Source organism: Cryptomeria japonica, chromosome 4 (assembly GCF_030272615.1).
Source record: "Cryptomeria japonica chromosome 4, Sugi_1.0, whole genome shotgun sequence".
Classification (NCBI taxonomy): domain Eukaryota; kingdom Viridiplantae; phylum Streptophyta; class Pinopsida; order Cupressales; family Cupressaceae; genus Cryptomeria; species Cryptomeria japonica.
In genome coordinates this window covers 457340307-457355627 of record NC_081408.1, presented here as the reverse complement: position 1 = coordinate 457355627, position 15321 = coordinate 457340307, and the positions used below count along the sequence as shown (strand labels likewise).

Here is a 15321-nt window from a genome sequence, read left to right as displayed (position 1 = left end):
ACTACCTCGACAAGGTCAATAATTGGGTTGTAATATCCCTTGGCTAATCTGACCCTGTTTTGCTTATATGAACACCAAGGAATATTGTCAAACATTTGGCATACAACGTTTGAAGCCGCTGTAGTGAATTCTTTATTTGTCTTCTTTGGGTTTGTAGGCTGCAAATGAAGTTATGGAAAGCTTCTAACAATGCAAAGTTGTTATAGAAATGATATACTAGCTGTTTTAGACCTTTCCACACATATGTAATGACTGAAATTAACTAGTACAGCTAGTTGACATTAAGACAAACACTTGTCATGCATCCCAAAGTACACCTACAGCCATTAGGCATTTAAGCAAACAATTGGCATGAAAGCTAAATGGCTGATCAATGTTGAATGTGGAATATGCAAATTATATCTCCATTAAACATATGCAACCTCCAAATATTTCATGATATAATCATAATAGAAAATGATGCAATGAAGTAATGATTTTCTAATACAATGACCATAGATAGAGAACCTGGTATTTCAATGGCTGCCTTGATATATTGGTTTGATTCTCCTCATATGCAAATCCCTTGTCACATATATATAGCTGTTCAACCTCTCTAAATCCCCTTCTATAGAACTCCAACTACTGTAGCGCACTGTTCATGTGCACTGTTCACGGCACTGTAGCGCACTATTCACGGCACTGTTCATGCGCACTGTTCATGGCACTGTAGCGCACTGTTCACGGCACTGTTCATGCGCACTGTTCACGTGCACTGTTCATGCGCACTGTAGCAGCAAGAACAAACTTGCAATCTGCTCTTAAAACCTTGAATAATTTGTTGCCAAATAAGGATGATTCACAACCAACTATAAATGTTCTTCAACAATAAACTTCAAACCCTTGTAGAAAACTTCACCAATTTGCACAAATGAAAGAACTGAAGTATTCTTTCCCACAACTGCAATAATTCAGATGTTATTTCACACCTTCAAAATTGCTATCAATAGGAAGTTTTCGTTTCCTATGATCAAAGAAGAAAATTGCGAAAGCCCTAGGCTCCACAATAAAAATCAATCAAAATACTATTCATCAACTGGATGTCAAGAATGAACTCTTGCCTTTCCTTTTATTCTTTCCTTAAGAGAGCTCAAACACCTTCCTGGCCAATGTGGGATAAAAGATTTATTCCCACATTAAATTATTCACTTAACGCACTTTATTATATTAAAGTGACTTTATTATTATAAAGTTACTTTAGAACTTTATAATAATATTAAAATATTAAATAAATCACTTAAGTCACTTAAACTTTAATATCTCTTGATGTACTTATCTGATTGCTAAACCGTCTGAGCCAGGAGTCGACTCTCCCTGTTCTCCATGTGATTGGATGCCTGTCTAAAAATAGAAACCCTGAATAGTGACTTACTATAAATAGTAAGTATGTGGAACTGAGTCTAGAAATAGCTGCAAAGGCCCAATCAAGGTTGACACTGCCAATAAGCTCTACTCAGGTGTCTTTCTATTAATAGGAACCCTGACTCTCCCAAAATAGTAACTTACTATAAATAGTAAGTGTGCCAATCTGAGTCAAAAAACCTATGCAAAGGCCAAAACCTGAATCCAGCTGAAGAGTAATGTCTCTAATCACCAAGTAACTGCCTGTTGTGACGTTTTCACACATCGCCCCATTGCAAATGGGGACCCATGTTTTTTTGCTCGTTTTGTTCGTTTTCGCTTTGCTTTTTCTAGGGTTTTGTTAGTTTGTTAGTTGTCTGGATTTAGGGTCAAGCCTTAGGGTTTTAATCATCGTCTTTTCAGACCAAAATCCAGTCGTTTTTGAGGGCTTTTGAGTTTCCTTTTCTAGAATGCAAATTTTGAATGAAATGAATTCGCCAGAATGGTCTAATTTTCAATTGGAATGTTGATGCAGAGCTTAAATTTGTCTAAGTGTTGAAGATGAAATGTGAATTCTTGTCCAATTGAATATTTTTGACCAAATTTTGACTTTTTTGAATTTTGATCCTAGGCATTTCAAATGATTTGTTTTCGCCTTGTGAAGTGATAAAATGTGTAAAATCATGATATTTTGGCCTGTAGGAGCAAAATCGCTCCTGTCCCTCAGTGAAGGACAGGAGCTCAATCTCAAATATCTCATCATTCTTGCAGAGTCCAGACAAATTTTACGTTTGAAGTGATGGAGAACGGCGAGATCTTTCCATTGAATATAAATTGAAGATTTTCATGAGCACAGAAATGCCTCCAGGAGGAAAATCGCTCCTGTCCCTCAGTGAAGGACCGGAGCTACAATTCAAATTTCGTCTTGTCCTTGCAAGATTTTGAAAGTTTAATGATTTGAGGACGTCCGAAGGAAGATACTTTGCCAAATGAATATAATTTGATATGCAAAAACGAAGGAGAATGACCTATATTGACCATATCGCTCCTGTCCCTCTCCAAGGGACCAGGGCGAGGTACCTTGTAGCTCTCGTCCCTCTCCCAGGGACCAGAGCGATTTCCTTCATTTTGCAAAATCCAGACAAAGGTCAAGGCAAGTTTACGTTCAAAAACAAGGAAAAACATGAGATAAATGCGTTGAATATAAATTGAAGATTTTTGGGACGTCCATAACAGTGCTAATTGCCTAAATCGCTCCTGTCCCTCAGTGAAGGACCGGAGCTACAAATCCAATTTTGCTTTGTCCTTGCAAGATTTTAACGTCTTGACGATGTGAGAAGGTCCAAAGAGGTACATTTTATCAAATGAATATAACTTGAAGTGCTGTCGGGGAGATCAACAGGGTAGCAAGTCCGGCTTGAGTGAGGTCCTGATCCTGAAATTTGGCTAAGTCTGGAATGTCCTGATCTTGAAATTTGACTAAGTCTGGAAACTGAAAAACCTCCAAAAACTAGATTTTGCAATATAACTCCTGGAGGTCTGAAACCACTCTCAAACATCCTGAAAGTATATATGGAATATAACTTAAAGTATAAGAAAGAAGAAACATAGAAGGAAATGTCACTTATACTTAAATGTTATATTCCATTAAAATTGTCCTGATCGAGAGTGCGAAAAGTCAAATTTCGATCGTGTCCTTCTCCAAGGGTCCAGAGCGAAATGCGCTCGTGCCCCTCTCCAAGGGACCAAGGCGAATCGCTCGTGTCCCTCACCAAGGGACCAGAGCGAAAATGCTTAGTTGAGCCATTCCTGACCTTGTTTGGACGAATCGAGACATCAAAGGCATGGTGAAGGACGAAATGAGCATGATAGAACATCCAGACTTGATCAAAAAACAATGAAATGATGAAGTTTTGCCTAGAGGGTCAAATTCGCTCCTGTCCCTCACTGAAGGACCAGAGCGAAGTTCTTCATAAGGTACGATCTGGGCAAAGATCAAGCAAATTTTATGTTCGAAGGCAAGAAAGGAGGTCAATCGAACCCGTTGAAGACAAATTGAAGATTATCAAACGTCAACAAAGGACCAAAATGCTTAAGTTCGCTCCTGTCCCTCAGGGAGGGACCAGAGCGATTTTTGTTATAGATGATTTTCTCGCCAAATTTCAACCGATCTCAAGGCATGAATGAATGAAAGGAGGCATTGCGAATCCGTTGAATATAATTTTCGAAGGTGATGAAGTGAAATGAGGCCCACAAGAGCAAAATCGCTCCTGTCCCTCAGTCAGGGACCAGGGCGATGAGGTACGTATCTTCCCACTTTTTCATTTTTGGGCGCTAAACAAATATTTTTGAATTTATTTTAAATGCTAAAAATCGATAATCTTTGAAAATTCAATTAAAATGGCATTTAAAATTTGCGCAAAACATTAATTAATTATTTTTGCCTTGTAAAAAAAAAAAAAAAATCGAATTTATTAATTAATAAACAAGGAAATTTAATTAATTAATTATTGTTTGCAATAAAAATGGAGCGCTTGAGTTTATTTTATGAAGGTCGGCCTTTGTTATTTATTAAAAATCATTTATAATTGCTTTATTATTACCAAGTCGGCCTTAAGGTAAGTATGAGGTGAGCGCTATAAAGGGAGGGTGAAAATCTTCATTTTCACATCATCATTTTCATCTCTTACATGCGATTTGAGGAAGACAAAGGAGAAATGCGATTTGGAGTATGCAAAGGAAGGCGCCAAGATCATTCAAGGGGAGGAGCGAATTTCAAAGGGAGAAGTGCTAAGTTGTGTTCAAGGAGGTGCGAATTTATATCCAAAGGAAGGCGTTAGTACTATCCAAGGAAGTGCGAACTTGTCCAAGGCATTGGAGATCACGTCAATGACATATCAAAGATGGCGAAATTGCTAACTTGAAGAAAAGATCACGTCCAAGGCTTGAAGGGTGGCGAAGTTGATAAGAGGAACGTTCTTTTGAAGATCACATCAAGACTATCGAATTTCAAATTTTGCCTAGGCGAATTCCTTTATTTTGCATTTTAGAGTTAAGCTCTCAAGTAAGGTATGGCAAGATCTCTTGTTTTAATTTCAAATTTTGATCGTCATTGCCTTAATTTTGAATTTTGAAATTTTGTTTTGCCTTAGCTCAGTTGTTTTTAGGAAATGATTAATAAAGGACTTATCATTAAGTTTCCTAAAATTTGCTCTCTAATTTATGTTATGTATTGCAAAATCATGTTACTAATTTTGAAATGTTGTGTAGGCATCAAATGGAGATCTCTTCAAGGAAAATCAAGCCAGATCAAGGACGGTCTTCGCCAGGACGGTCTTCGCCAGGACGATCAAGCCAAGGCATGGGCGACCTCTTCCAATCCAGCGTTCCAAGGCGAGGTACATCATCTTCCTGCACATCAAGGACGCAAGGAGTTAGAACAAGGGCTCGTTGAAGAAGCAAAATAGATCCAGAGGAATTAATTAAAGCAAGTTTCTCAACAATATCAAGATGAATATCCACCAAGTTCCAAGTGTCAAATGAGGTGGTGTCCTAGTCATCATTTCTCCAATCAGTGAAGTCCATCTCAGCATGTCCAGATTCAATGTACTTAACTCATGGAAGGTGGCACAAACTCCGATGTACCTACCCCGGCTATCCATTGGTCGATTTTTCTAAAAGGGACATGTGTCCAAGCAATACAATTTTATCATTGGTCAAGCATTAAATGTTATGTAATGGTTGTAACAAACCCTAATTAGGGTTTTCATTGTAAAATCTTGGCCATTGATCTTGAATTGATCTAAGCCATCAAATTGTATTGTGGGCACTATATAAGCCCAGGCATTTCATTTTGTAAAGGGGGAATTTTAGATGATTAGAGAGAGTTGTAAATAGTTGGAAGAGTTAGAATATAGTTGATAGAATAGCAATTAGAGTAGAATAGGAGGACAAGGCAAGAAATTGTTGCCATTGATTGTAAACAAACTCCATTTTCATTGAAGTAATGGTGAAATATGTCGTTTTCTTGCAATTTGCATGGTTTCTTGTTGAGTCTTCAATCTTAGATGGTAGATAATTAGATGAATGGAGGAAATGTGCTTGATTGATGGTGGAATTCGTACATCCATACTACTAGCAGTTTGTTGATTGCAGACTTGCCTTGCGTAGTCAACTGGAATCATTCAGCCTAAGCTCAATTTCAATTTGTCGCCTCTTCATTGATATGCATCAACTTGGATGGTATCTATGCCTGCGGTGATGATTTGAACATCATAAAGCCCCCTTAGAAGATCACACTAGTCTTGTGTAGATGTTCCATTGATGTCAAAACAAGATCTAGTTAGAGTTTCATCAAAAGGTCAAGTCATTGCTCCTACATTCTTAGTATTAGGATTAGATCCTCTCTTCGCCCTTATCCTTTTTCCATTTTTTAATCTAAGTTAGTCAGAGCCTGTGTCCAGCAAAGCAGATCGGAAGTTCAATGTAAGTCCCCTTGTGATTCCAGCAAATCACATCATACCACTGGAGCTTGTCCACACGTGGAGACCCCACTAAATGAACCTTGGAGTCTACCTAACTGATCCTTTACGCGAATCTTCAGCAGTTAGAGACTATTTTCTCAAGAGAGGATAAGATGCCTTTAGGTATTTTATTCTGTGTATGATGGTGTACAAAATACACGTCAACACTGCCACACAAGGCCCTCTATCAATAATTGTTAGCCTACGAGGGTCAAATGATAGGCTAATTCTTACAAACTCTGATGCTCGCAAAATGGGGACATTACATGGGTCTTTCTTCAAAGTTACAAGTTTCTAATTATCTTTTTGTAAAAAATAACTTTTTGTCACATATTTGTAATAGGTTAAAGAATAAGCTTTGTTCGTGCAGAAGTTGAGAGATATCTAACTAAAATGAAGCTTATTTTATTTCTCTCAAAATGTAAAGGTGGTCACCTAGGTGATTAGAAAGTAGTTATAGGTGGTTATCAAAGAAGCTTATAAATACAAGCTATTCCACATTGTCAAGGGAGACTTTTCAAAGGGGGAAATCTCGAGAGAATTTTTTGGAGATACTTTTTGATAACTTTTGTATGCACACTTTATATAGAAAGGGTTTTTGAGATTGTATATTCTAGTAGTACCAAATGTATTTGGCTCGTATATTCTAGATGCATTATTATTATTGGTTTTTTGTATGTCAAATTGGTAGTCCATTTTTGTCTTGGAGAAAATCATCCCTTAGGCTTATCTATTAAAATGCTTATTAACCATGCAATTGACGTAATGAACAAACTCATACCCTAGTATCTTGGTTTGAATGTAGTAAGGTAACCTTTTTCTACATATGTTGAAATTAATTTTCCTTCTTTCATCATCATTGCATGTCAACACATATTTTGTGCTAAAATCCCCCTTTGATAATTGTTAATAGTCATGAAATCCTATTTGGTATTCGTATGTCTATCGTTGGGGTTTTTGTCCTTCATTTTCCTTTAGTTTTATCGTTTCTCCTTTATGTACTTTCAAATTAAAAAGTACACGAAAACTTTTTAAACCCTCATCATACAAAGGAGCTACCCCTCCCAAATGCAAAGGAAGATCATTATTCTAAAGTGGTCTCTCCAACTGTTGGAACATTTGTCACTGCCCGTTGGACGAGTCACTTTGAAATCTGCAATGACCAGACAGGACCTATTCCATATGACTTAGATACCTTTGGTCATAGGTTTATTTAGGGGTATATGTATGTTGTAGAATCATTGTGGTCTATCTTTTGCACAATGGAGGCCAATATGTGTTATAATGAAAGATGCCAATTGCTGATTGGCACAATCTGACAGATTTGTTTAAATAAAATTCTTTGACCAGCGTGTAGATGTTTTAAGGGTTTTGAAGAGTTTTGAGGTTTGCTTGCATGTTATTGACTTTTGAATGTTGCACAATGAAAGAAATATGCAAAATACAACTAATCTAATACTGAAAATTGAATTCAGGCTTCTGATTTATTTATTGCAGCAAACAAAAAAGACAAATAATAACTAATTTATTCCACACAAGGCTCAAATAGCATACCAGGTGTTTAGAGCTTGTCTGGTTGAGCTTCTTTATTTGACTAGAATGAAAGACATGATGATATAGGTGCTTCCAAGATGAACTAACAGCACCAATGAGTTTTATTTGACCTAAAAAAGAATTACCAAAAACAATTTATGCATATATGTTGCATAGCCCACAAAGTCGCTAGGCAAGGGTTCCAAATTCTAGCACTTTCCCCAATAAACTGCTCAATTAACCCTCTTAGGCATTAATTCCACCTGAAAATCTTTGTGATCTGCAATTATTTATTGCTAACAATGAAATTTGTGACAAATCCAACTGTTGTAACCCTGTAATTAATTTTCTTTGGTGCAAAGGATCTCTCCCAGGGGTACGGCCTGCTGTACCTACTGTATGGCTGCAATAAGAATGTTGTGGCTGCAGATTATGACCTCCAAATGACCAAGAAATGGTCTCCACCAACTGTTCTTGCTGTAAAAGATGAATATTCCTCAATATGGTCCTCAAATGACTTGAAATTAATCTTCTATAAGCACCACAATGCTGGAAAATGACCAAATCTGACTGGGGCTACGTCCAATCAGTGAAGAAAGGGGAGATTTCGTTCCCAATTCCCTGTGAATACCTGCAGATCTGAATTTGCAGACTTCCACGAGAGTTGATAAGAAAAAAAGCAATCAAGAATGTCAAAATGAATGCCAAATGCTTCTTTTAAACATTCCTCAAACCCAAATTCGAATTTGGGGTTAGGGTTGTACTTTTGGCATCATAAAACATGTTAAAATGTTTTTTTTCTATTAAAAAATAACTTCCCTAAGAGGTTTAACCCATTGAGGATCTAATTCCTCATTAAAAGTGGCCATATTATTAAGTTGTAACCTTTAAAATATAACTTCTAGGAAAATGTGCCAAGGGGCCACTTTATTATAATATAAAGTGATTACATTATTTCACTTTATTATTATTTATTTAATCCAACTTAGGAAATATTAAATATTTCCCAAATAATTCAAAAGCTGCTCATCTGGACTCCGAATCGAATTTTGAATGAAGCCACCTGTCCATGGATGAACTCTACGTGTTACGGGCTAACTGGCAGTGATCCCCCTAAAAAGTAGGAATCCTCCTAGAAAGTAGGAAACTGTCTCCAAACATCTGGGAATGCTCAAAAGTGAACCAGCTCTGCTCCGTGGCCCTCTACGTGATCAACGAGTCAACTGGTAGTCCTCCCTAAAAAATAGGACCCCTCCCTAAAATTTAAGAGATGGTCTCAAATGATCTAGAATGGTTCCTAGACACCTCAGAACCAACTCTCAGTCATTGCCTAAAAATAGGGATCCCTCCTAAAAACTAGGAACTGTCGTTTGAATGTCTGAATTGGCTCACAAAGCCCCCTGCAAGGCTCCACGACTCCTGAATGGGTTCCCTCTTCACTCCACTGGCCTACGGGAACCAGATGATAGGCCAATCCCTACTCAACTGCCAGTCACCTAGGAAGGGAACATTACATATAACCACTAAAGAGTATGCATAATTAGATAGATGGTGTGCCTCATCTAGATCATAATGATCTATTGTGCTAAAGTGACAATCATGTATCATCCACATCTTTTGTTCTCTATTGTTTTATTTTCTCTCTCTATCAATATCTTTACCACATTGCTTTCTAGAGTTGATCGATTTTTAAAAATATATGAACCTAATCTTTTAGTGAATAGATTGAAGTGGTTCCAAAAATTGATTTCTTGATACAATACTCTTGTTGGCAATATTGTCATTGATGTCAAAGGAATTCGTTGTTGTCATCATATTGTTGTCATTGATGTCATAGAAAGAAGAATATGTTGTTGATGAGAAAAAGAAGTCATTAGGGTTTTAATGGTCAAAGGCCACCACTAATTGAGGTCCAAAGGCCAAGCCAATCAAGAGAAAATTGCACCATGTCATGGACAAATTAATGATGATCAATAGGCAAGTTTATGATCAAAGATGGATGACTTCATCATATGCAAGATAGTTTTTGCATGCTAGTTGCAGAAATTAAAGAGATGAAAATAAGCAGTTATTATGTTTGTAAAAAGGCAGTGATTAAGGATGACTGACCTCATGATATACATGGCAGCACTGTTTTGTTTATGAACAACAACATTTATATGTTGGATGACCAGCAATTTACAGCGTCAACATTGGGATTCAATTAAAAAATTATTACCTTGCTACTATGGGCCGACCTCCCCCTAATGTGGTGTCCATTTTCTTGTAGTTTTTAGAAGTAAAATAAAAAAATTCACAAGAGGGCCAACCCCCTTGACATGAGCCCCCATCTTGGGCAAGCATAAAATAAATAAAAATAAATTATTGCTGCCCTGACCAACCTCCTTGGAGGAGTCACCTCATTTGGTGAAAGGAATCAAGCTGTACAAAACCATACGTGAGGAGCATCAAACCGTGCAAAGAGTGCATCCAGATTTGGTTGTACGTAAGGACAAGCCTAGGTTGTACAGGTCAGCCATTGAACCGTACAGGCACATAGGTGTGCATGCCATATGTGGCAAAGAGCAGACCATACGTGTTATGTTTCAGACTGTACATAATTTCTATCAGATCATACGTGATGCGTATGAGGTTGTACTTGAGGTGAGGGGAGTCGTACATGGTCAAAAGCATGTGGTAGGAGTGAAATCTCTATTTTATGGGTTCATTAGCATTGTTTTTGGTGTCTTCAAAAATAACAAAAATCATGTGCGCCATGGAGTTCTATGTGGTTTTGAAGGTCTTAATTTGGCTTTGGTCTTAATGCACTGCCTTGGGACCCTGCGAGGGGCACTACCCCTCAACCTTGCAAGGGGCACTGCCCCTTGACCCCACTGGGGGAACTGTCCCCAGACCCCCATTTGATTTGGCAAGTACACCACAAGTTGGGGTCGTCCAATCCAAGTCATTGTCTGTCATTAGTCTTCTAGAATATTACTTGATGTTTACTTTTTGTATGGAAGATGACTCTTTTTCTTTTCGAGGGGATGATGTAGTCGGCATAAAATGCCTATTGTTATATTTGATAATATGTGTTATCTGCCAATGTATTAATTGTTGAAATTAAGTGGGTTGTCATTCTCGAGTAGTTAATGTTTCGGTGGTTGACGGTTGTGTTCCTCTCAGCAACCGTTGGGTCCTTTAAATATGTTGTGTACCGCCAATCAAGGGAGTATGGTTTAGTCGGCTGAATTGTAATCCTTGGCCGACCATCTCTAGTCTTCTTCTCTGTAATAATTGCATTTGCAAATAAAGATATATTAAACTGGTGTGTTTGGTATGCATTGTCATGTATAAAATTATGCCGTATATTTAATTTATCAGATATAGCGAAAACATCATCCATGACTAAATCAACAAACTCATTTTACAAATCTTGAATTTCTATAGGCAAATCAGTCAACTTTGTGTTGGTAATGAATCCTTTTGGCTTACCAATTAATGCCAAACTTACCTCCTCGTCTTTGATTTGCTTTAGGAATTCTTTACCACTAACCATCAACATTTTAGGACTGAATTCCTTAACTGCATTCTCATCTTTTAAAGGTATGATGTGTGCTTCTTTCTATCCTATTCAAGAGTGTAAGTATTACTTCTTCCATCGTGAATTGCTTTCCTATCAAATTGTCAAGGCCTACCTAAAAGAACATGATACACATCCATTAGCATAACATCACATGTTACCTGATTTTGGTAACGTCCTATCTAAGATTCCACTTTGGCACTGTTCATTTACTAGTACTTGATGCCCTTTTTTACAGCCAAGACACCTTATACGGAGTTGGATGTGTTGTCTTCTTTAGGCTACATTGACCTTTAGTGTTGCATGTAGTTTTGAACAATGCTTTTATTTGAGTAGGCTCTTGAATTTCTTTGTTAGGCTTTAGCAAGACTCTTTTCATGAGTAATGACTCTACAACCTCAGCTACATCTTCATGAATAGGTGATTTTGCACTCTCCTTCAGCCTGAGCAATATGTGCACTCCTTTGGCTTGTAGGATTCTTTGGGCACTCACAAGATCCATGACCATATTTATTATATTTAAAACACTTGCCAAACAAACTTCTACCTCGAGCAAGATCTTCTTCCTCTAAAAGGATCATTACCTCTTGAGGGTTGTTCTTGATGATATGAGCTACCGGCCTCTTCTTTCTAAACTTACCACTGACCTCTACCACTTTGTTGTCCTCTTCCTCTAAACTTCTACCTTTCCCCTTGAATTTTGTGTTTGTTTTCTAGATAGTTTTTCCCTCTGCCTTAAGATCATACTAATATGCTTCTTCAATTGTTCTAGGAGACAAAAGTCTGATTTCATCTTGAATGTTGAATCTCAATCCATTGAGATATCGAGCCACCTTCTATGACCAGCTCTAATGGTCAACCTATAAAGTTCTTTTGTATAATCTTTAACTAACGTTTCCTTTTGTCTACAATTTTGTACTTTCTTGAAAGGACTAAGTTGGTGATCTTTGGGCATGAATTTAACTTTTAGATTAGCCACCATCCTATCCCAGCTCTTGATCTTGAGCTTGCCTTTTTGTCTTCTTTCATCATGTACTCCATCCCACTAGAAGGATGCATGACCCTTCAAACTAGTTACTACAAACTTCACCTTCTTGTTATCATCCACATTTTTGTACTCAAAGTACTTAATCATGGCACTAATCCAGTCAATCAGCTCCTCAACATTCAGGCTGCCTTCATACATAGGTACCTCCAACTTTGGTTTGTATCTCACTCCCAAAATCGCTCTAACAACTCTTACTTCAACTCCTTCTACCTCAAGCTCTGCCTTTTCTTCTTGAGGTTCTTCCTCTCTGTCACTGGCATCTCCTATGTTGACTTCTATTCTTTGTGCAAGTTCCATAGCCTGCAACCATGCTTGAATGTGTCTCATCTCCTCTAGAATTTCTATATTCGCAGCTGGTCTTCCTCGACCTCATCCTCTTCCATGGACTCTAAATGCCATTTCTTGGCAGAGAAAATTCTCTCTCACCCCTACGGGAACTGTTTAGTTTCAAGATACCAATAATGATATAGGGCTGTAAAATAATATTCTTCTCATACACAGATTTCGATTCTTATCTTAATAGTGAATTATAAATTCCAATTTTCAAGCAATAACTCACCTCCTCTCTTTTTTTTTATAACCATGGGATTGCCTTATCCAATCAAAATTATGATCATTCTAATTTCCTTCCAAACATTGCTCAAATATAATATAACATCTATGGTTGCCTACAGTGGTACCTAAGAATACTGGTGCAGAAAGTGAAAGAATGACTGCAGTACAATTTGACTGTTTCTGCAATTCCATATGATATGCAAGACGAGGAAGGGGCTGCAGCTGCAAAAGTTATTACACAAATTCTTGGAGAGTATAGGCCAAACGCCATTATCATTTCTCAAACATGGCTTTGCTTCATATAAATCACCACCACTTAACTCTATGGCCTTGGGGAGTGCATCTCGGTCATTAACTAAATATATGCAAAACTGTTTCTCTCTCATTTAAGAGGTTATTTGCAGACTCCACATAGGTGGACTCATGGCCTTCCGCAAATAATCCAAATTACTCCACTCATCATTGATATTTTCCTATTTTTCTTTCTTTCTTTTCAATCCTAAGTAGGTATTACCATTTTCTAGAAGAAACTGGCATAAAATCTTGCTCCAAGTCTTATCACGATTTGATTCTATTAGGTGCCAATATAGCTCCAGAAGATGGAAAACATTTGTGAGAATAATGAGAATAATAATAATCAGTGCAGGCAGATAAAGTACTAAACTCTTCCCAAGATCATAGAAATAAAAAATAATTGTCTGACCTGTGATCTTTATCTCTTCACAACCACTCTATTAAAATCAGGTCACAAGAAAAATAACTGACAAACCGCCTTCAGAGATGATTGTGCCTTGCATGTGAAATGAAATTGTCTTGCAAAAACATTGCCTTCAATCAATCATTAATGGCATTGTAGAAATCAGATTGGACAAAGAAAAGAAGAATGCAGTTTAGAACAGGGAGCCACAACATGTTTTTCTAGCGGCCAGTTCTACAAACCACCAGGCGGCAACGAAAAAAGAAAACAAAACTCCCCACAATATTCTCTTAACTCAGCCACACTCAACATCTATTCCATAACATAATTTACAACCAAATTGTTTCTCCAGGCTCTTGAATAGGCTCTGATACCAAACTGATACAAAATATGTGTTGGCTAAGAATTTATGATGGGCTAAGACTTTACGCAGGAGCAAAATTAGACAAAAATATCGACAAAATTCTGTAAAGAATATGGCTGTCATATATCTTAATAATGAGAGTTTGTATATATTATTCATTTGCACAATAACTCTTCTTGTTTTTGTGCTGAGAACAAAGTTGGTTTTATACATCATAGAAAACCAAAATAGATTCGCAATAATCTTCCTTTATTTGGGGAAATCACAACTACCCCTAAACTTTCTCTAACCTCCTACGCTTAAGTTAAAACAAAAAGATTTGGAAGATTATCGAGAGCTTATGATAAACAACTCCTAATTATGAGTCTAGAAATATCTAGAACAAACATTAATAATAGAACTACAAATATATAAATGATGCACCTGCATCATATATTAAAACAAAATATACAAAGACTGAGGCCCATCCTCCACAAAAATTAAAAATAAATTACAATTGTTACCTTGGTCAGATCAAAACACAAGACTAGTGATTATAATCATTCAACCAAAACTTGTGTCCAGACTCCCTACCGAATTATAAACTTCCCTTCTAATGGCCTAATTCAATCCAGTAATTTTTTTTATTTGTAACCAAGTTGGGGCTTGAAACTCCATGTAAAACCAAAATAAAACCTACATAACAATGAATATATCATAATATTGACAAGAAATGATTATTATTATGGGTGCAACAAGAGTCTATTAATGTTACTTTCTCAACAGAAATCAAAGATTAAAAGTGAAATAACAGTACTATTTAATCTTGATTAATATTTGCCCGTCAACAGAATCAAAAGATATGACACAAGGCTGCAAGCTTGGGTGGCTCAGTAGCATATCCCATCATCAGATCAACTTGAATTCTATGCCTTAAGTATTCTTAGGAAGCCTTCTGAGAACCTTTTTTCCATCATTTTCCTATTGTAGGCATGTTCAGCCTAAATTTCAGCCCCCTAAGAAAAACATCTGCCACTAGCATTTCAATGTTGCATTCTTATTCAGATTGCACACAAGGTACTTTAATCCAACTAATCTAGGTTGAGCCTATTGTGGGATTGTACAACACACATTTAAGATTTGTCTATGCTGGTAATCCAGTAAAATTATATGAACATTACATTATAGTTTGGGCAATTTTGGGGACTTCAAAGTGAAATTAATATGGAACACACATAGGGTGAAGACATTCTTGGGCAGCTGCAACTCCTTTATTTGATTTGATTATTGTTGCTTTCCTAAGTGTTTTAATATCTCTAATATACTGGGCTTTCACACTAATTATTTGTAGTTTCACTTAACCTTCCACATTTTCATACCTTATGATATAAAAAATAGATTGCAGTAGTTCTCTTGGAAAACATGATATCAGACATACCTCCACTTCAAAAAAAAAATACAAACAATATATCACTTCAAAGTTTCAAACTATTTAAATTTTAACAGCATAAAATATCATCTACTTGAAAGGCAAATGTCTTTGAAAAAATTATCAAGGGAGAATTAATTTCTCTTTAATTACGAAGCTCATGTAATTTCACTTATCATTAGTTTTATTGAATGCTACTCTTCATTATCTATTTAGAAATCCAAAGAGTCTAGTTATTTTTATCCTTAGTT

The 15321-nt window shown here is 36.7% G+C and overlaps 1 protein-coding gene across 1 annotated transcript in view; it reads right to left on the bottom strand.

The window, feature by feature from the left end:
• The window catches only part of LOC131077369 (phospholipase A(1) LCAT3), a 186232-nt gene that overhangs the window by 12053 nt on the left and 158858 nt on the right, over positions 1 to 15321 (bottom strand). The gene's annotated exons all lie outside the window — the stretch shown is intronic.